General features: G+C 44.0%; 1 protein-coding gene across 3 annotated transcripts in view; it reads left to right on the top strand.

The window, feature by feature from the left end:
• The window catches only part of LOC124038633 (protein kinase C epsilon type-like), a 290126-nt gene that overhangs the window by 96008 nt on the left and 170739 nt on the right, over positions 1-23379 (top strand). Inside the window, exon 1 of one of the 3 annotated variants that reach the window (XM_046354714.1) lies at positions 17776-19122. The exons of the other annotated variants lie outside the window; for them this stretch is intronic. The gene's annotated coding sequence lies outside the window, so the exon portion shown is untranslated. Of the gene's footprint in view, positions 1-17775; positions 19123-23379 lie in introns of those variants that run through there. 3 annotated transcript variants of the gene reach the window in all.

Genomic DNA, 23379 nt, shown 5'->3' on the forward strand with positions numbered 1-23379 from the left:
ATAACAGTATAGTATAGGACAGTACAGTATGATGACAGTATAGTATGATAACAGTATAGTAAAGAATAGTATGATAACAGTATAGTATAGGACAGTACAGTATGATGACAGTATAGTATGATAACAGTATAGTAAAGTATAGTATGATAACAGTATAGTATAGGACAGTATAGTATAGGACAGTATATTATAGGACAGTATAGTATGAGAACAGTATAGTATAGGACAGTACAGTATGAGAACAGTATAGTATAGGACAGTACAGTATGATGACAGTATAGTATGATAACAGTATAGTAAAGTATAGTATGATAACAGTATAGTATAGGACAGTATAGTATAGGACAGTATACAGTATACAGTATACACTATACAGTATGATAACAGTATAGTATAGGACAGTATAGTATGAGAACAGTATAGTATAGGACAATACAGTATGAGAACAGTATAGTATAGGACAGTACAGTATGATGACAGTATAGTATAGGACAGTATAGTATGAGAACAGTATAGTATAGGACAGTACAGTATGATGACAGTATAGTATAGGACAGTATAGTATGAGAACAGTATAGTATAGGACAGTATAGTATGATAACAGTATAGTATAGGACAGTATAGTATGAGAACAGTATAGTATAGGACAGTATAGTATGAGAACAGTATAGTATAGGACAATACAGTATGATGACAGTATTCATATTCAGAAAACTTGAATCTCCTCAGAGAGGCAATTTATTTTACAGCAGTATCATGTAAACATATCATGTCAAAAAATGTCAAATTAACAGCAACGGATATTTACAAGCAAATAGGCAGGGTAAGTGCAGTTTCATAGTGCAAGTGCTAAGTGCAATTAGTCCAACATTTTGTTCAGGTTTTCAGAATTGCATTCTTATTTTTTTTTAATCCGGACAGAGGGAACGAGCTGGAATTCAGGGTGGAGTGGATGGGAAGAGTCAACCGCTAATTTATTTGCCTACTGGAGGGCCCTGCCCAGGTAGAGAGATGACAGTTCTTGCTGCTCCATGATTTCTCCACAAGTCCTGACTATCTTGCCCAACCTATTTGCCTGTGCAACCTTGATATTCCCAAACCAGCAGGTCAAACAGTAGGACAGAATGCTCTCAATTAATGTTTTATAAAAGAGAACCATGGTGGTTAGATCAACATGAAAAAAGTGCAGTTTCTATAGGAAATACAGTCTCCGTTGGCCATTCTTTACAAAAAAGTGCAGTTTCTATAGGAAATACAGTCTCTGTTGGCCATTCTTTACAAAAAAGTGCAGTTTCTATAGGAAATACAGTCTCCGTTGGCCATTCTTTACAAAAAAGCGCCAGTACACTGATCCCAGCTTGTTGTCAATGACTAGCCCAAGGAATTTGTACTCCTCAACTATTTCAATGGGCTCACCTTTTATCAGTGATGGTGTGTGAATGGTAGTGTTCCTTACAAAGCTAATCACCATGTCCTTTGTTTTTGGTGTATTCCATTTTAGATGGGATGACTCACAGCATACAGTAAAGTCATTCAGAGTTGGTCCCTGCAACCCTTTCAAGAAGACTGAACACAGCAGTATCGTCAGCATATTTCATTAGGTGGCACCCTGGGAACCGGCTCCGGCAGCTGTCTGTATACAATATGTATAGTACTGGTGAAAGAACACTGCCCTGTGGCATTCCAACTGAAGAAGTATGTTGCCAACTCGTACCTGCTGAGACCTATCAGGAAGTGATAAGCGTCTAGTCCGAAATCTCCTCTCAATCTGTCCACGAGGACCAACGGATCGATTGTGTTAAATGCCGAGGAGAAATCTGCGAACATGATACGTACATGGGTTTCACTGCCATCCAAATGCATGTACACCAGATGTAGGAGCGAAAGGATGGCATCATCTGTCCCTCTCTCTCTCTGACCTGTATGTAAATTAATGGGGGTCAGGAAGGTGTCTGGTGGTGTTGATTATGTCTGCCTTTTCAAGAGATTTCATCAAGAGAGAGGTCAGAGCGACAGGTCTGTAATCATTTGACACAGATGGATGAGAGGTTTTTGGGACAGGTAAACCAACATATTTTTTCCATAGAGATGGAATTTCCAATGTATCCAGGAGAGAAGAGAGAGCAGAAGACACCGCTCAGCTGAGTGGAACAGTGTTTCAAGACATGATCACGTATGTTATCAGGCCCCGAGCACTATCGTGCTCCAGTGCTTTTGAACACTCGTTATACAACTTCCTCATTGATGACAAGTGCACTCTGGGTTGCCATGACACCTCCCTAAGACACGCCGGGGGAGTAGGGGCCTCCCCTGTTTCAAAGTAGGTGAAAAACTTGTTTAGTTCATTGGCTGTAGAGAGGCACATCCTCTCCTCCAGGCAGGGATCAATATGTTGCCTCCCTTTGAAGGGGCGTTTGCCATATTCTTAATGCCCAACTAGGCAGACTGAGAGCCTCCTTGTGACATTATCTGTTGCACCTTGTCCTTCTACTGGCATCTCACCTGTTTTATCTCTTTGTTCACCTCTCTCTGTACCTCTTTTCTTTCGAGTGGATTCCCTGAGGCAAATACTTGTTTCTTCTTATCAAGCACCACTTTCAATTATTTGGTCACCCATGGTATGTTGTTAGGAAATATCTTACATGTTTTTTGGGGGATCACCAAATCAACACAGAATTCAATATAGCCAGATATGACGTTAGTCAACTCGTTCAGGTCAGCTGATGATTCTTCAAATACACTCCAGGTGGTACAATCAAAGCATCCCTGCAATGAATCAATACTGTCATTGTCCCACACCTCTATTCGTTTTTTCACCACCTTCTCCCTTTTGACTAACTGTTTATGTTGGTCGTAGAAATACAATGTGATGTTCTGATCCCCCCCAGTGGATGTCTGGCGAAGGATGAATACGCTTTGGAGAACGAGCTGTAACTCAATTATCTTATTTTTCCTCGTTAGACAAGTCACATGCTGTGTGTAAGTACTCAGTGTGCTTGAGAGTGCAGCTATTGAAGTCCCCCATGATGAATGTGGGCGCATCAGGGGAAATTACATCAAGCTCTTGAGTGAGGTTAAAAATGATGTCAGCTGCACTGTTTGTTCTTGAATGGATATAAACAACAGTCAGAAAAAGCATGGTGAATTCACGGGGGAGGTATAAGGGGCGTAGCGACACTGACAGTAGCTCTGTATCGGGAGTGCAGATTTATTTCCTGACAATTGTAGTTTTACACCATCTATCATTTATCAGAACACAGACTTTGCCTCTGTGCTCCGTACCAGTAGTTTCACTGTCTCCGTCGGGGACCACCCCCGGCCTCCCTGTATTCCCTGTATACACAGGCCTCCCTGTATTCCCTGTATACCCCCGGCCTCCCTGTATTCCCTGTATACACAGGCCTCCCTGTATTCCCTGTATACACAGGCCTCCCTGTATTCCCTGTATACACAGGCCTCCCTGTATTCCCTGTATACCCCGGCCTCCCTGTATTCCCTGTATACACAGGCCTCCCTGTATTCCCTGTATACCCCCGGCCTCCCTGTATTCCCTGTATACACAGGCCTCCCTGTATTCCCTGTATACCCCCGGCCTCCCTGTATTCCCTGTATACACAGGCCTCCCTGTATTCCCTGTATACACAGGCCTCCCTGTATTCCCTGTATACACAGGCCTCCCTGTATTCCCTGTATACCCCGGCCTCCCTGTATTCCCTGTATACACAGGCCTCCCTTTATTCCCTGTATACACAGGCCTCCCTGTATTCCCTGTATACCCCAGGCCTCCCTGTATTCCCTGTATACCCCAGGCCTCCCTGTATTCCCTGTATACCCCAGGCCTCCCTGTATTCCCTGTATACACAGGCCTCCCTGTATTCCCTGTATACCCCAGGCCTCCCTGTATTCCCTGTATACCCCAGGCCTCCCTGTATTCCCTGTATACACAGGCCTCCCTGTATTCCCTGTATACCCCAGGCCTCCCTGTATTCCCTGTATACACAGGCCTCCCTGTATTCCCTGTATACACAGGCCTCCCTGTATTCCCTGTATACCCCAGGCCTCCCTGTATTCCCTGTATACCCCAGGCCTCCCTGTATTCCCTGTATACCCCAGGCCTCCCTGTATTCCCTGTATACCCCAGGCCTCCCTGTATTCCCTGTATACACAGGCCTCCCTGTATTCCCTGTATACACAGGCCTCCCTGTATTCCCTGTATACCCCAGGCCTCCCTGTATTCCCTGTATACCCCAGGCCTCCCTGTATTCCCTGTATACCCCAGGCCTCCCTGTATTCCCTGTATACCCCAGGCCTCCCTGTATTCCCTGTATACCCCAGGCCTCCCTGTATTCCCTGTATACACAGGCCTCCCTGTATTCCCTGTATACACAGGCCTCCCTGTATTCCCTGTATACCCCAGGCCTCCCTGTATTCCCTGTATACACAGGCCTCCCTGTATTCCCTGTATACACAGGCCTCCCTGTATTCCCTGTATACACAGGCCTCCCTGTATTCCCTGTATACACAGGCCTCCCTGTATTCCCTGTATACCCCAGGCCTCCCTGTATTCCCTGTATACACAGGCCTCCCTGTATTCATATAGATATCATGAGTGTGTCTGCAATTTGTCCATTATCCCCTTAAGCGATTGGACATGAGAGAGCAGGATAGTTGGAAGCGGGATCTTTGTTTTGTTCCTCCTCAACCTCTGGGCACACCTCTTTTCCTTCTTAGTAGTCCTTCACCTGGGTTGCGTTGTCTCACCATCTCTGCAGGTCTTTATTTAACCTTTATTTTACTAGACAAGTTAGTTACGAACAAATTCTTATTTTACAATGACACCCTAGCCCGGCCAAACACTGCCCTAACCCGGATAACGCAATTGTGCCCTGCCCTATGGACTCCCGATCACGGCCGGTTTTAATACAACCCGGGATCAAACCAGGGTCTGTAGTGACGCCTCTAGCACTGAGACGCAGTGCCTTAGACCACTGCGCCACGCGGGAGCCCCTTTGATCCATTCCCTTGTCGCGATACGAAACCTTCAGCCCCGCCCCTTGGCCGGCAGCGGGGTTGCTAGAGGTGGTTAGCGTCCCGTTCCCTGGTTTGGACAGGGCACTATAGGTACTTCAGGTTATCTCGGTATAACCAGGACCGCTCGCGTGGCCCTGCCTCTCTTTCTATATCGAAACGTTGTCCGCGTAGAGAGGTCTTTTGCCTTGTCACTCTCAACGGTCTAGCTCTAGCTGGGATGTGTGAACCCCACCTTTATCCTCTAGACTCTTTGTTTCACCACTAATTGGTCCTTGAGTTATTATTAAGCACTAGTCCTACCAGTCTCTATATGATTTCCCTGTGGTTGAGTGTTTCCCCTCTGTGATGTATCTAGTTTAAAGTGTGAAGACCTTTAGTCAACTTAGTCTCACTACTCTGCCCGTCGGCTATGTATCGCTTGGAAAATAAAACTTAGATAGATCGATAAGACAATTAAATGAATCACTACTGGACACACCTTCCTCTTTGTCTTTTAATAGTAACTTACTCTGTCACAGAGTACTGATCTCCGTTTCCAGTGTCCCGGTAGCGGGGAGTGTCAGAGTTGTTATCTCCTGTGCCGTTAACTGTCTTTGAGAGAACCGTTTACTCGAGACAAAATAAGACTACCGTTTATTTTTGAAAACACTCTGTTTTTTGTCTTTTACAATCAAACACACTTCAAAATACACAATTGTTACTCGGTCACACACAGCGTTAATCAAAAACATGCACTTGCCTTAATGCTCTATAAAAATGCCTGGTACAATGATAACACTTATCTCTACATTAAATGCTTATAATAGTTATTTAATTACCTTTGAGAGATGACGAGGAGACCCACGAGATCAGGAGCAGAGTTTCAATCGGTCAGAGTTCTTTTAGAATTTAGTTAGTAGCGACTTCCCTCTACTGGCTGAAAGGTTGACTTGAAGTCGGTGGCTTGCTAAATTTAGAGATCCAAGTTAGACTGGAGAGATCAGAGGTTCTCCGCTGAGCCACCGCAGTGTCTGTGGCGAGAAATACCCAGCCGGGATGAGGAGCTCAATCAATTAAGATATTTTGCATCCTGATTCTGCCGGGCGAAAGGCACTCTGACGACAAAACTACTGTCCAATAGCTAAACGGCAAGAGCCCAAGTTCCAGCAATTTAGAATCTATGGGTAGTTTTAGTAGGTTAACCAAACTTAGAGATCCAAGTTAGACTGGAGAGATCAGAGGTTCTCCGCTGAGCTACCGCAGTGTCTGTGGCGAGAAATACCCAGCCGGGATGAGGAGCTCAATCAATTAGATATTTTGCATCCTGATTCTGCCGGGCGAAAGGCACTCTGACGACAAAACTACTGTCCAATAGCTAAACGGCAAGAGCCCAAGTTCCAGCAATTTAGAATCTATGGGTAGTTTTAGTAGGTTAACCAAACTTAGAGATCCAAGTTAGACTGGAGAGATCAGAGGTTCTCCGCTGAGCTACCGCAGTGTCTGTGGCGAGAAATACCCAGCCGGGATGAGGAGCTCAATCAATTAAGATATTTTGCATCCTGATTCTGCCTGGCGAAAGGCACTCTGACGACAAAACTACTGTCCAATAGCTAAACGGCAAGAGCCCAAGTTCCAGCAATTTAGAATCTATGGGTAGTTTTAGTAGGTTAACCAAACTTAGAGATCCAAGTTAGACTGGAGAGATCAGAGGTTCTCCGCTGAGCTACCGCAGTGTCTGTGGCGAGAAATACCCAGCCGGGATGAGGAGCTCAATCAATTAAGATATTTTGCATCCTGATTCTGCCGGGCGAAAGGCACTCTGACGACAAAACTACTGTCCAATAGCTAAACGGCAAGAGCCCAAGTTCCAGCAATTTAGAATCTATGGGTAGTTTTAGTAGGTTAACCAAACTTAGAGATCCAAGTTAGACTGGAGAGATCAGAGGTTCTCCGCTGAGCTACCGCAGTGTCTGTGGCGAGAAATACCCAGCCGGGATGAGGAGCTCAATCAATTAAGATATTTTGCATCCTGATTCTGCCGGGCGAAAGGCACTCTGACGACAAAACTACTGTCCAATAGCTAAACGGCAAGAGCCCAAGTTCCAGCAAATTAGAATCTATAAGTAATTTGAGTCAGGTGGCAAATTACCCGAAGTCAAATGGTTGTCTAAATGAATTCAGAATTCAAGAAGTCAGCGCCAAAGTAATGGCAAATGTCTCTTTATATACCTTTTGATTCTCTGCACCCGATCTGCTGCTCCTCCCATTCCCTCAGAGCAGAGAGGGTGATGACATATCTTACAACAGGAAATACTTTTCTTACAGTGCATATATGGGCCTCTGGTTATGACAGTGCCCATTACTCTAGCAACAATGAGGAAACACTTTTCTTACAGTGCATATATGGGCCTCTGGTTATGACAGTGCCCATTACTCTAGCAACAATGAGGAAACACTTTTCTTACAGTGCATATATGGGCCTCTGGTCATGACAGTGCCCTTACTCTATCAGCAATGAGTCTATCAGCTGTTCCCATTCAGAGGTGTCACTTGAGGCAGAGGGTGATTCTTCCTGCCTCCAGTCAGGTTCAGTAGTTGGTTGGCTTGAGTCGTCTTCTGGTGGCTTTGCCCAATCCGGTATTTCAGTAGGCGAGGTCATCTCTGTCTCTACCCTTGGTGGGTAAGACAGGGGAAGAGGACCAGGAGGTAGATCCATTTGGCGTTTTACTACACCCTCTCCAGGATCTACCCCTGTCCCTCTTCTCTTAGTGCTCCTAACCGGACTCTGATTATCAACTCTGGTTATTCCTAGCACTAGTCCGTCTGACCTAGCCGTTATTCCCCATACTGTTGCCCAGCTACTATGACCCGGCATGGTTCCTTCAGGGTCAGCTCTGACCCTCATTCTCAAATACACACCATCCGTATGTCTACTTCTAGTAGCTATTCTACCATGTTCAAATATATCAGCATATTCTCTCTCCATAGGCCAAACCTCATGTTCGTCCTCGCTATACCACTCCTGCCTTTTTCTAGCGCAACTCTGACAACATAAGCATCTCTTGCAAAGCGCCATAACACTAACACCATCCTTTTTGCCCCACTGGCAGGTGTACTTTCCTCTGGTTCCTGATTCACAGCCTGTGCATCTTTGAACCCGTCTCTGTTGTCCTTCTTCTCCAACCTGTTGAATAGGTCTCGTAAGCCATCCCATGCAATTCAACAGTGCCAGTTCTCTTATCCCAGTCTACTTCTTGTCCCTTGTAAAGCATTGTTAAATTTAACTCTTCTGGCTCTTCTACATGTCCCCATTTGTTTCCCTTGTTTACTATGGGTTTTAGTTTTGGCCACTTATTTCTGAGGGCTAGACACATCATACATACGCTGTCTAACAGCCGTCCTCTTAACATTAATCCCCCGCTGAGTACCCCTTCAGTACTTCTATCACATGAACCACAGGTTTTAAAAGCGTCTGGGTGAGGAATTATTATTACCGGTGCTATCCACCCTACAGGATAATTCCTAGTGTCTGGGAACTCTGGCATACCCTTACTTTCTAATTCTTGCCATCTGGTCATTACTCTATGCCCTATTGGCCTATTAACTTCTTCTTCTTCCCAATCTTCTTCCCCGGACTGGGTGTCTTCCATGGGGCCCTGGAGAAAGAAAGGTTATTCTCCTATTGTCTGCCTTGCCCCTTCCTGGTTCTCTTTTTGTCCCTGCAACTTTGAGGTCCATCGTTCCCCTGGGGTTCTTTCTGGGTCAGAGCTCCTACAGCTCTTTCTGCGGCCAGGGTCAAGTCGACCAGTCTATGGCCTAAGTCTGCGAGGTTCTCCCTATATCTTAGCTCTAACTTTGTGTCTGGACCATTCCTTTCAGGCCCTCTTTGCTGGGGTCTGGGGGCCACTGAGGTAATACAAGTGTGCCCGTAGGAATGTCTATGACTCCCTGGCTCCCTAAGTCTGAACCCATTTTGCCTCCTAAGGCCTATTTGGGTTCCTCTTCTGTGCTTCCTACTGAAGTCAGTCAGAGTTTCACTTCCCCCTGTCTCAGTACACCCAATCACTTTGGACATTGGCTCTCTCCTAGCCTTTCTGATGGCTATTTTATCGTCTGCGCTACATAATTGCGGCCACATAATTGCTTAGGTTCCACTGGCCACAGCTGAGTCTTTCCCATTTTGGTGGGAAGATTTGGCAACTCCGTAGTGGTCTAGCACTCCCGTACATGAACCAAGGGCTCTGTTTTAGCATGGTGAGGTCTTCCTGAGACCAATGGGCTTCCAGGTCTTTTACTACCAGAGCCTCGTCCCACTGCCCGGTCAGCGTACCATTTCCTATGTACCCAGCCACCCTCCGGTGGTTAAGGGTCAAGGTTCGGTATCCCGGCTTCCTCCATGCCTTTCTGGGCCATGATTCGCTTTTCCAGAGATTCAGGTTGGGTCCGTTGGGACTCAACTTCCTGATCCATCTGTCCCCCCTCCTCTGTTACTGGCCCCGTGGCTCCCCACAAAGTCACTGGGCCCGCATAAGTACCAATGGGGTCATGGCTACGCCTAATGCGGTATGCTACACCCCCTTGGTAACAATGAGCACATATGAAGGTGGTTCTGCCTAACACTACCCTGTTGGTAGAGTCTATCCCTAGTGGCAATGGCTCCAATTGGCCACAACCCCCCCAATTTGTATATGCCTTAAGGGCATCTAAATGTCTTGCCCACATGTCTATGAACCATATTCTACTCTCCTCTACCTCTATTAATACCCCTGCTTCCCCTATTGGTTCTGTCACTGGGGGGGCACTATTATTTTAGCCATCCTTACCCCATCCCATGGCTTGACGTGTTCCTCTTGGTTCTGCTGGGAGTGGGGGGAAAGAATATGGGTAAACACAATCCCCGAACTACTTTCAAAATGTTTGTGGGCCACCCCATTTCTTCTCCGCAACTTAGGATCAATAGGACAGTTACCCAGAGGACCAGTGGGACGGCCTTTAAGACTGTGTTCCGCTGATCTTTTGGTTTTAGTTTTCTCATTAATTTGACTATTTGGACACATAGCACGCCAACTAGGCCTGCTTCAATGATCCGCGCCACATAGTGTATTCCAATTATGGTAGCACACATAGGTTCCATTATACCGTCTGTTCCGTTCTTCTCTATTGCACCTATTTTACTTACTACAGTCATAGCTGCAGCTAAGGCTTCTAAGCATAGACAGACCAAATAACATTTTCCTAATATTGTGTACATTCTCTGGATTAGTATTATCGGTACAACGGACAGCATTCTTTTTTGTCTCATTGTTAACCCTAGTTTATCAATGGCCACTAATGAATTGATAAATAGAGCAACCCAAGTTACTAAGCCATTATTATGCCTATTTTCCCAAAAATATGAGAACTAATATTTGACAACAGATGTTTTCCCATACCTGGTCAGTGAAGGGACTGCATGCCTCAGCCGAGGTGTCATGGTCAGTTTCGTTGGAAGTCATGGTAGAGGATATCTTTAAGTTTCACTGCCTAAAGATTCTGGTTGTTTATTTAAGTGGTGTTGAGAGCAGGATGATTCTTTATCTCTGATCAGGAAGGTGTCGTGACCTGAGTTGTTCAGGGTTCACTTATGTAGTCACTTTTTGCCCCTTAAACTTGGGTCACATCCGTTCCTCTCGGGGTCATGACCAGTACATCCTGTTCAACAGGAACTGCTGGTCCCTGTCTTCTAGGAGGATGCACTCTCTCATATACCATGCTCCAGATGATCAGTCCTTTTAACAACCATCTGATCCCCTTGAAGATTGACCAGGTAATTGTTAGGGCCAGTTTACTTATTTTGACCAGTAGTTTAATCAGCCCTTTCCAAATTCTCTTGAACACTTTGTCTATCGGCATGCCTCATTTTTTGCATACCCTAACGCTGCCATTATTGTGACATTTTCACCTAGGCTGTTGTTCCACTTAGTGTAATTAGTTCTGCTTTTTAGCTTTACAGTGGGGAAACCTGGACACTCAGTTTCATTGGTTGTGTCACATTGTACCAGTATGCCCCATTTCTTTGTGTTTGTTCTAAATGTGATTAAGTCACTTTCACATTTTTTGTTGCTCTAGGTATTTTACTCTTCCTGTTTCTTTAGGTATATTACTTTTCCCATTTCTACATTTTCTTGATCGTATTTTAGGCCCAAATACAATCCTAATATGGTGGCGCTGGGGACGCCAACTATAATTAAAAACATACTTACCCACCAGCATCAACCTATCTTACATTCCCTATGCTTTGTTCTGTACTCCCGCAACTTCATATTTCCAGTGAAATATAAGAGGGAGAGCATCTTTTAGTTTATTTTTTAACTATTGGGTTTCTGGGTTTGGATAGGCCCTCTCCAGGGTCTGATCAAAATGCCAGTTTCACCCTAGCCAGGAATGATTTCTTAGGTGGGCTATATTCTCTTTTGAGTGCTGCCTTTTGTTTACCTTTTCCCTCTCCAGCAGCACTATCTCTACATATGTACTTGTGACAAGAGTAGACTCCTTCAGTTTTATACACGGGGTCCTGGGCTAAGTACAGCTGCCATCCTAGGCCTAACCTGTACCTTCTCCTGCCATCTCCATCATGGGGAGGGACATCATTTCCTCCAGTCATGGGGGTGACGAAAGTGAACATTTGTTCCTTTTCCATTGCTCTGCCCCAGTGTAGCTCTCTAACTGGTCTGCACTGACCTTCCCACCAACACCTTCTCATCCATCCAGGATGTTTGTTGGTTGTTGTCTAGGGGATATTTGTCCACCTGGTCCCAACCCGTGGACTCCAGAAGCACTCCATCCCAGGCTACACTAGGGTCTACTAGGATCCATTCACCTTGTCCTGTTTCCATCCAGGCCTGTCTGTTGACTCTGTCTATCCCATATCCATCACTAGGTCCCTCTCCAAGGTTCCTATCTCTCAGATACTCATAGCTGGAGTTAAATTGGAACCTTTGACCTGTTAGAGCTGGGTCTGGGCCTGCAGTTCCAGTGGGAATTGGCCAGAGTGGTACTTCTATTCTACCTGGGGTTAAGAGGGCACTTCTGGTTAGTTTGACCTCTGTGACCCTCTGTCTGCGACATTCCAGGCAATCTTTGTCTGAGATGTTTCCATATCTATCCCAGGCACACTGGCACCCTCTGAGGTCCCAGGAACCATTAATGGTCCTTATGTCCAGTGCAGTTGGTCATGGTGTTGCAGTTGCACCTGCCACACGTCTGAACTCTTCCATACCTGCACCTATACTCTCTTGAGGCTCCATCTGAGCACACCTCTAGTTGCCTGATGCTCAGCGGGCCCTTCGTATTGCATATCGCCAGTGGGCTCATTGCATACGTCACAAGGGACACACTTCAGTCTGCTTGAGCCAGGTAGACCTGTCGGAACGCTTCGTTACCAGACTACTCTTCCTGTGCTCCCTCCTTTTGAAGCCCTGTCTAATTCCTCATGTCTAAAGTGCCTGCCTACCCAAATGGTGTTTGGACTCCTCCTGACTTGGAGGCTCTGCACTCTAGGAGGTATTTCCAGTCTGGTACGATTATGGAAGACATACTTTCTTAAGTTGTGCTATGTCAACTGTTCTTCCGCAAGCTGTCCTCACAGTATTAGTGCTTATTACTTCCTCAATAATACGCCTTTTACCGTATTTCTTGGGTACTACCAGGTCACTGTTGTCTGCCGCTGGATTTTTTCTAATCCTGATTCAGTCTCCTCCCTTTAAAACACAAGGCAGAGGGGTAGACTGGGGATTAGGAACATCCACCGTACTATTTGGTCCTGGTAATCCCATTAACTCTCTTGGACTAGGCCCTGAACTGGTTGGGGTGCTACTTAATTCTATGCATGCTTGCACTAGCTTTGGTCCCCAATCTTTGTCCGCTCTCCACAACCCCAAAGTTGTTTTGAGTCTGCCAATGGTCCTCTCTGCACACCCATTTGCTTGAGGTGTGTAGGGAGGTGAGAAAGTGTGCTTTAGTCCCCTCTGGGTTCACCATTCCTCTACCTTTTTGTTTTTATACTGACGTCCATCGTCAGTCCTGATCGATTGAAACCGTCCTAGGGTCAAAGTCAAAAGGTTAATCATTGTCAACACAGGCAGAGCATTGCATGTTTTCGCTGTGTGTACCATTGTGTAGCCCGTTGCCATGCACACCGCTACTATAGCATATCTATGTCCCAGTACCGTAGCACTTTTCATGGGACCCATAGTGTCTAATGCTATTTGACTCCAGGGCGTGCATGTTTTGATGTGTTGATCAGACACTCTTCCTAGATTACTAGGCTTTTGCTCTTGACAGGTAATACACTGCTGGCACACCAGTTTGGCCTCTACTGGGTCAAATTCTATCTGGTCCTGTCTAAGGCGCTTTATAAATATTTTAGGACCTGGGTGTCCCCAATCTATGTGTAACGCCTTAAGTTTGTCTGCTTCAGTTCTGTAGAGAACTATTCTGCCCATCTGGACTAGTTCATCTACTTCCCTGTTGCCTTGTTGATTGAAGTCAGCTTCCTTTCCACCCCCATCTACTGTGTGGGCTTTTTGGTGACTGACAACAATATCCATTCTATCCATTAACTCATGGATCTTTCTCCACTCTCCTTCGTGCTGAATTGTTTTGTTTTTAGCACTTCTGTAACCATTGTTCTGCCATATCTTTTTGTCAGAAGTCATGGCCTGGGCACTGTAGTAACTGTCTGTAACCAGTTTTATTCTCTTTAGATTTTTCCTTGACTGTTGTAGGTCCTGGTCCTGGTTCGTCAGTGTCCCATCCTGAAATTTTAGGTGTCCACTCTTTGCATTATTTATTAAAGTCCCATTCCCCTACTCCTGTGTCAGTGTCTAACTGACCTAATACATTTGCACATGGGTCACTATCTGTCTCAGCTCTTTCAATGTAGTTATGTCTATGTTTAACTTCCTCTTAACTGCTGCTTTTAATCGCTGTGGTTTAAAACCGGCCTTTTTCGCTTCTGCATCTGCTTCCTGTTGCCGCAGCTAATACTGACAGTACCAGATATGGTCTCTGTCTCCAAATATTGACTGACTGTCTCACTGTCTCCCTGTTTACACTAATGCATTTTATAGAACTCAACATTTTTATGTAGATAATTATATAGTTCAACTTAATTAACCCGATATTCTCAATGACCCTGGGTCACAACAGATGCCATATATTCTTGTAATCTTTCTACTATTTGAAGACAAACCTTCAAATGATTAGATAAGGCCAAAACGCTGCTAAACATAGCATATGTTTTCTGTACTAATGAAATCTCTCTTTCGGGAGTCCACTGTATTTTATCTAACAATAACCTGGGTTAATCTTAACTCAGTCTCATCAATAATTTTATATATGTTGCGTAGTATGTGATCCATTACCTACAGTACTTTATTATCCCTAAGAACTGCAACATTTTTATTTTCATAACTAAATTTAATGCTTATAAAATCACTCCTTTTCTAACTTCATCTTTTTGCTGCCCTGTTGGCTTAAAATATACCCTAAATATTTAACATAAATCTTCCTGCATGGCTCTCAACATTACACTACTGTCTCCTAGATTCGTTGGAGTCCCGTCTTGTAGCAGGGCCATTGCCATGGGGTACCAGGGCTGTGCATAGAAGGCCACTTTGCCACAATACACACTTACATCCTCTGGCCCCCCTTCTTTTTCTGGAATGACCTTTAATTAGAACCCAATTTCGTATTACTACGAGGTCTGCCTGCCTTAACAGCGCTGAAAATAATTCACTATTGTTAACATATCTTCACCTTGGGGTTTGTATAAATTTCCTATTTAGTTGTAAACTCTATAATATTTTCTAGTTTGGTCAGGGATTTTTTCCTCAAAGAGTAGACTCTAACCCGCCATTGCTCTTTACCTTGAGATTGTATTTAGATTTCCTATTTAGTTACAAACTCTATAGTACTTTCTTATTTCTCAGGGATTTTTCCTCAAAGAGTAGACTCTAACCCGCCATTGCTCTTTACCTTGAGATTGTATTTAGATTTCCTATTTAGTTACAAACTCTATAGTACTTTCTTATTTCTCAGGGATTTTTCCTCAAAGAGTAGACTCTAACCCGCCATTGCTCTTTACCTTGAGATTGTATTTAGATTTCCTATTTAGTTATAAACTCTATAGTACTTTCTTATTTCTCAGGGATTTTTCCTCAAAGAGTAGACTCTAACCCGCCATTGCTCTTTACCTTGAGATTGTATTTAGATTTCCTATTTAGTTACAAACTCTATAGTACTTTCTTATTTCTCAGGGATTTTTCCTCAAAGTAGACTCTAACCCGCCATTGCTCTTTACCTTGAGATTGTATTTAGATTTCCTATTTAGTTATAAACTCTATAGTACTTTCTTATTTCTCAGGGATTTTTCCTCAAAGAGTAGACTCTAACCCGCCATTGCTCTTTACCTTGAGATTGTATTTAGATTTCCTATTTAGTTACAAACTCTATAGTACTTTCTTATTTCTCAGGGATTTTTCCTCAAAGAGTAGACTCTAACCCGCCATTGCTCTTTACCTTGAGATTGTATTTAGATTTCCTATTTAGTTACAAACTCTATAGTACTTTCTTATTTCTCAGGGATTTTTCCTCAAAGAGTAGACTCTAACCCGCCATTGCTCTTTACCTTGAGATTGTATTTAGATTTCCTATTTAGTTACAAACTCTATAGTACTTTCTTATTTCTCAGGGATTTTTCCTCAAAGAGTAGACTCTAACCCGCCATTGCTCTTTACCTTGAGATTGTATTTAGATTTCCTATTTAGTTACAAACTCTATAGTACTTTCTTATTTCCCAGCGATTTTCCCTCATACAACGCCCATAGTGACACTTACGCACTATGTTAGCTTTACTTTCCCAAGGAAATAATACAATTATTTGTTATACACTTTGAATAGAGACTGGTGTCATTTTATAATTAATTTCCACCTGTTCCAACAATTTCTAGTGAAGTTGATCAGTCTTCACTGGAAATTCTTAGGATTCAGGGCTATTTGCCTAATCCTGTAATTGGAGGGGCCGTCTGTTCCCTCTTGGTCAGCGGCCCCAGGGTATTCCTGGTACGCACATTGCGAGCCTACTGTTGGGTAGACCTGCCTTTTGCCTGCGTATCATTTCCTGTACTGTACCATTATTTTCTACCCTACTTTGCTCCTCATGAGCTGCCGTAGTATCTATGGTAGTTGCCATTTAGGGTTCTTTTCTGGAATTTTTTATCATCCCAGAAAGTTTCCCTTCCTTCCATTCCCAGAAGGTATTTTATGGCTGTCTGGTCTACCGTTCGCAGTTTACCCCATGGTAAACCCGGTAAGATGAAACATCCAGATGGTTTGTAAGGTAAGGCACTAGCTCGCCTATTTTTTTGTAATTCCTCCTCATCCGCAGGGAGAGCCAATGCTCTCTCTGCGTCTGGGTAGGTTGGTACTTCCGTAGCCATATCTCTAACTCTTTAAAGATACCTACTTTAGTAAGTTGTTTGGAAATAGAGCGCTGGTAGGGGCCGTTAACTTAGGTAGTAGTAGAGTCTTATGTAGAGGTGTGGGGCCCCACGTTGGGCGCCAAGTGTCGCGATACGAAACCTTCAGCCCCGCCCCTTGGCCGGCAGCGGGGTTGCTAGAGGTGGTTAGCGTCCCGTTCCCTGGTTTGGACAGGGCACTATAGGTACTTCAGGTTATCTCGGTATAACCAGGACCGCTCGCGTGGCCCTGCCTCTCTTTCTATATCGAAACGTTGTCCGCGTAGAGAGGTCTTTTGCCTTGTCACTCTCAACGGTCTAGCTCTAGCTGGGATGTGTGAACCCCACCTTTATCCTCTAGACTCTTTGTTTCACCACTAATTGGTCCTTGAGTTATTATTAAGCACTAGTCCTACCAGTCTCTATATGATTTCCCTGTGGTTGAGTGTTTCCCCTCTGTGATGTATCTAGTTTAAAGTGTGAAGACCTTTAGTCAACTTAGTCTCACTACTCTGCCCGTCGGCTATGTATCGCTTGGAAAATAAAACTTAGATAGATCGATAAGACAATTAAATGAATCACTACTGGACACACCTTCCTCTTTGTCTTTTAATAGTAACTTACTCTGTCACAGAGTACTGATCTCCGTTTCCAGTGTCCCGGTAGCGGGGAGTGTCAGAGTTGTTATCTCCCGTGCCGTTAACTGTCTTTGAGAGAACCGTTTACTCGAGACAAAATAAGACTACCGTTTATTTTTGAAAACACTCTGTTTTTTGTCTTTTACAATCAAACACACTTCAAAATACACAATTGTTACTCGGTCACACACAGCGTTAATCAAAAACATGCACTTGCCTTAATGCTCTATAAAAATGCCTGGTACAATGATAACACTTATCTCTACATTAAATGCTTATAATAGTTATTTAATTACCTTTGAGAGATGACGAGGAGACCCACGAGATCAGGAGCAGAGTTTCAATCGGTCAGAGTTCTTTTAGAATTTAGTTAGTAGCGACTTCCCTCTACTGGCTGAAAGGTTGACTTGAAGTCGGTGGCTTGCTAAATTTAGAGATCCAAGTTAGACTGGAGAGATCAGAGGTTCTCCGCTGAGCCACCGCAGTGTCTGTGGCGAGAAATACCCAGCCGGGATGAGGAGCTCAATCAATTAAGATATTTTGCATCCTGATTCTGCCGGGAAAGGCACTCTGACGACAAAACTACTGTCCAATAGCTAAACGGCAAGAGCCCAAGTTCCAGCAATTTAGAATCTATGGGTAGTTTTAGTAGGTTAACCAAACTTAGAGATCCAAGTTAGACTGGAGAGATCAGAGGTTCTCCGCTGAGCTACCGCAGTGTCTGTGGCGAGAAATACCCAGCCGGGATGAGGAGCTCAATCAATTAAGATATTTTGCATCCTGATTCTGCCGGGCGAAAGGCACTCTGACGACAAAACTACTGTCCAATAGCTAAACGGCAAGAGCCCAAGTTCCAGCAATTTAGAATCTATGGGTAGTTTTAGTAGGTTAACCAAACTTAGAGATCCAAGTTAGACTGGAGAGATCAGAGGTTCTCCGCTGAGCTACCGCAGTGTCTGTGGCGAGAAATACCCAGCCGGGATGAGGAGCTCAATCAATTAAGATATTTTGCATCCTGATTCTGCCGGGCGAAAGGCACTCTGACGACAAAACTACTGTCCAATAGCTAAACGGCAAGAGCCCAAGTTCCAGCAATTTAGAATCTATGGGTAGTTTTAGTAGGTTAACCAAACTTAGAGATCCAAGTTAGACTGGAGAGATCAGAGGTTCTCCGCTGAGCTACCGCAGTGTCTGTGGCGAGAAATACCCAGCCGGGATGAGGAGCTCAATCAATTAAGATATTTTGCATCCTGATTCTGCCGGGCGAAAGGCACTCTGACGACAAAACTACTGTCCAATAGCTAAACGGCAAGAGCCCAAGTTCCAGCAAATTAGAATCTATAAGTAATTTGAGTCAGGTGGCAAATTACCCGAAGTCAAATGGTTGTCTAAATGAATTCAGAATTCAAGAAGTCAGCGCCAAAGTAATGGCAAATGTCTCTTTATATACCTTTTGATTCTCTGCACCCGATCTGCTGCTCCTCCCATTCCCTCAGAGCAGAGAGGGTGATGACATATCTTACAACAGGAAATACTTTTCTTACAGTGCATATATGGGCCTCTGGTTATGACAGTGCCCATTACTCTAGCAACAATGAGGAAACACTTTTCTTACAGTGCATATATGGGCCTCTGGTTATGACAGTGCCCATTACTCTAGCAACAATGAGGAAACACTTTTCTTACAGTGCATATATGGGCCTCTGGTCATGACAGTGCCCTTACTCTATCAGCAATGAGTCTATCAGCTGTTCCCATTCAGAGGTGTCACTTGAGGCAGAGGGTGATTCTTCCTGCCTCCAGTCAGGTTCAGTAGTTGGTTGGCTTGAGTCGTCTTCTGGTGGCTTTGCCCAATCCGGTATTTCAGTAGGCGAGGTCATCTCTGTCTCTACCCTTGGTGGGTAAGACAGGGGAAGAGGACCAGGAGGTAGATCCATTTGGCGTTTTACTACACCCTTTGATCCATTCTCCCAAACGTGAGTTATTACAATGTAAAATATAGTCTCTGCTATAGGCGATTTGTGGTGGCGCCGACTTTCTCATAAATTCGCACAATGTTTTAGGTTACAAGCAAAAGTAATCCAAGTTGGAGAATAATCCACTGTACACACTTCATGTCGCTCTACCGTAACCTAATTGGTAATCCGATGCAAATTAAATCACTATTAAACTACTATAAACAAAGAAACAAAAACGAACTAGTTTAAACAACGAACAAACACTGCAGGACACCACTGCGCAGCGCCCCACTACAGCATGATAACATTATAGTACAGTATGATAACAGTATAATACAGTACAGTACAATATGATAACATTATAGTACAGTATGATATCAGTATAATACGGTACAGTATGATAACAGTATACTACGGTATAATACCAGTATAGTACAGTAAAGTATGATAACAGTATGATAGCAGTATAGTATAGTTCAGTACAGTATGATAACAGTATAGTACAGTATGATAACAGTATAATACGGTACAGTATGATAACAGTATAGTACAGTATGATAACAGTATAGTACAGTATGATAACAGTATAATACGGTACAGTATGATAACAGTATACTACGGTATAATACCAGTATAGTACAGTAAAGTATGATAACAGTATGATAGCAGTATAGTATAGTTCAGTACAGTATGATAACAGTATAGTACAGTATGATAACAGTATAATACGGTACAGTATGATAACAGTATACTACGATATAATACCAGTATAGTACAGTAAAGTATGATAACAGTATGATAGCAGTATAGTATAGTTCAGTACAGTATGATAACAGTATAGTACAGTATGATAACAGTATAATACGGTACAGTATGATAACAGTATACTACGGTATAATACCAGTATAGTACAGTAAAGTATGATAACAGTATGATAGCAGTATAGTATAGTTCAGTACAGTATGATAACAGTGTAGTACAGTATGATAACAGTATACTACAGTACAGTATGATAAACGTATAGTACAGTACAGTGTGATAACAGTAGAGTATAATACAGTATACTACTGTATGATTCCAGTATAGTACAGTAAAGTATCATAACAGAATATCAGTATAGTTCAGTACAGTATGATAACAGTATAATACAGTACAGTATGATAAAGTATAGTACAGTATGATACCAGTATAATACAGTATGATAACAGTATAATACAGTACAGTATGATAAAGTATAGTACAGTATGATACCAGTATAATACAGTATGATAACAGTATAATACAGTACAGTATGATAAAAGTACAGTACACTATGATAACAGGATAATACAGTACAGTATGATAACAGTATAATACAGTACAGTATGATAAAAGTATAGTACAGTATGATTCCAGTATAGTTCAGCACAGTATGATAACAGTAGAGTATAGCATGATAACAGTATAGTAACGTAACGTATGATAGCATTATAGTATAGTACAGTACAGTATGACAACAGTATAGTGCAGCATAATACAGTATGATAACAGTATAGTATAGTACAGTACAGTGTAATAACAGTATAGTACAGTATGATAACAGTATAGTATAGTACAGTACAGTGTAATAACAGTATAGTACAGTATGATAACAGTATAGTAATGCACAGTGCAGTATGATACAGTATGAATCAAAATGATTCACCTTGCTGAATATAGGTTTCTCTTGTTTTGGTTTGTTTTATTGCTGTTATTGGTCTGTTTAATTGTGTCGTATGCTTCATCTAGTTCTGATCACATAAGATGTGCATTTTTTTATATTTACAGTACAGTACAGTACAGTACGATAACAGTATAGTTGATTGTAGCTTGCAGGGCCTGCTGTCCTCCTCCTCTCCTGTTAGCTTGGAGGCTAATGGATTGATTGTAGCTTGCAGGGCATGTTGTCCTCCTCTCCTGTTAGCGTGGAGGGTAATGGGTTGATTGTAGCTTGCAGGACCTGTTGTCCTCCTCCTCTCCTGTTAGCTTGGAGGCTAATGGGTTGATTGTAGCTTGCAGGACCTGTTGTCCTCCTCCTCTCCTGTTAGCTTGGAGGCTAATGGATTGATTGTAGCTTGCAAGGCCTGTTGTCCTCCTCCTCTCCTGTTAGCGTGGAGGGTAATGGGTTGATTGTAGCTTGCAGGGCCTGTTGTCCTCCTCCTCTCCTGTTAGCTTGGAGGCTAATGGATTGATTGTAGCTTGCAAGGCCTGTTGTCCTCCTCCTCTCCTGTTAGCTTGGAGGCTAATGGATTGATTGTAGCTTGCAGGACCTGTTGTCCTCCTCCTCTCCTGTTAGCTTGGAGGCTAATGGATTGATTGTAGCTTGCAAGGCCTGTTGTCCTCCTCCTCTCCTGTTAGCTTGGAGGCTAGTGGATTGATTGTAGCTTGCAGGACCTGTTGTCCTCCTCCTCTCCTGTTAGCGTGGAGGGTAATGGGTTGATTGTAGCTTGCAGGGCCTGTTGTCCTCCTCCTCTCCTGTTAACTTGGAGGCTAATGGATTGATTATAGCTTGCAAGGCATGTTGTCCTCCTCCTCTCCTGTTAGCTTGGAGGCTAATGGATTGATTATAGCTTGCAGGACCTGTTGTCCTCCTCCTCTCCTGTTAGCTTGGAGGCTAATGGATTGATTGTATCTTGCAGGGCCTGTTGTCCTCCTCCTGTCCTGTTAGCGTGGAGGGTAATGGATTGATTGTAGCTTGCAAGGCCTGTTGTCCTCCTCCTCTCCTGTTAGCTTGGAGGCTAATGGATTGATTGTAGCTTGCAGGACCTGTTGTCCTCCTCCTCTCCTATTAGCTTGGAGGCTAATGGATTGATTGTATCTTGCAGGGCCTGTTGTCCTCCTCCTCTCCTGTTAGCGTGGAGGGTAATGGGTTGATTGTAGTTTGCAGGCCCTGTTGTCGTCCTCCTCCCCTGTTAGCGTGGAGGCTAATGGGTTGATTGTAGCTTGCAGGGCCTGTTGTCCTCCTTATCTCCTGGTAGCTTGGAGGCTAATGGGTTGATTGTAGTTTGCAGGGCCTGTTGTCCTCCTCCTCTCCTGTTAGCTTGGAGGCTAGAAGATTGATTGTAGTTTGCAGGGCCTGTTGTCCTCCTCCTCTCCTGGTAGCTTGGAGGCTAATGGGTTGATTGTAGTTTGCAGCGCCTGTTGTCCTCCTCCTCTCCTGTTAGCGTGGAGGCTAATGGGTTGATTGTAGCTTGCAGGGCCTGTTGTCCTCCTCTCCTGGATAAGAGCGTCTGCTAAATGACTTAAATGTAAATGTAAATGTAATGGATTGATTGTAGTTTGCAGGGCCTGTTGTCCTCCTCTCCTGTTAGCTTAGAGGCTAATGGATTGATTGTAGCTTGCAGGGCCTGTTGTCCTCCTCCTCTCCTGTTAGCGTGGAGGGTAATGGGTTGATTGTAGTTTGCAGGGCCTGTTGTCGTCCTCCTCCCCTGTTAGCGTGGAGGCTAATGGGTTGATTGTAGCTTGCAGGGCCTGTTGTCCTCCTTCTCTCCTGGTAGCTTGGAGGCTAATGGGTTGATTGTAGTTTGCAGGGCCTGTTGTCCTCCTCCTCTCCTGTTAGCTTGGAGGCTAATGGGTTGATTGTAGTTTGCAGGGCCTGTTGTCCTCCTCCTCTCCTGGTAGCTTGGAGGCTAATGGGTTGATTGTAGTTTTCAGGGCCTGTTGTCCTCCTCCTCTCCTGTTAGCGTGGAGGCTAATGGGTTGATTGTAGCTTGCAGGGCCTGTTGTCCTCCTCTCCTGTTAGCGTGGAGGCTAATGGGTTGATTGTAGTTTGCAGGACCTGTTGTCCTCCTCCTCTCCTGTTAGCTTAGAGGCTAATGGATTGATTGTAGTTTGCAGGGCCTGTTGTCCTCCTCTCCTGTTAGCTTAGAGGCTAATGGATTGATTGTAGCTTGCAGGGCCTGTTGTCCTCCTCTCCTGTTAGCTTAGAGGCTAATGGATTGATTGTAGTTTGCAGGGCCTGTTGTCCTCCTCTCCTGTTAGCTTAGAGGCTAATGGATTGATTGTAGTTTGCAGGGCCTGTTGTCCTCCTCTCCTGTTAGCTTAGAGGCTAATGGATTGATTGTAGTTTGCAGGGCCTGTTGTCCTCCTCTCCTGTTAGCTTAGAGGCTAATGGATTGATTGTAGCTTGCAGGGCCTGTTGTCCTCCTCTCCTGTTAGCGTGGAGGCTAATGGGTTGATTGTAGCTTGCAGGACCTGTTGTCCTCCTCCTCTCCTGGTAGCTTGGAGGCTAGAGGATTGCTTGTAGCTTGCAGGGCC

Source organism: Oncorhynchus gorbuscha, linkage group LG06 (assembly GCF_021184085.1).
Source record: "Oncorhynchus gorbuscha isolate QuinsamMale2020 ecotype Even-year linkage group LG06, OgorEven_v1.0, whole genome shotgun sequence".
Lineage (NCBI taxonomy): Eukaryota > Metazoa > Chordata > Actinopteri > Salmoniformes > Salmonidae > Oncorhynchus > Oncorhynchus gorbuscha.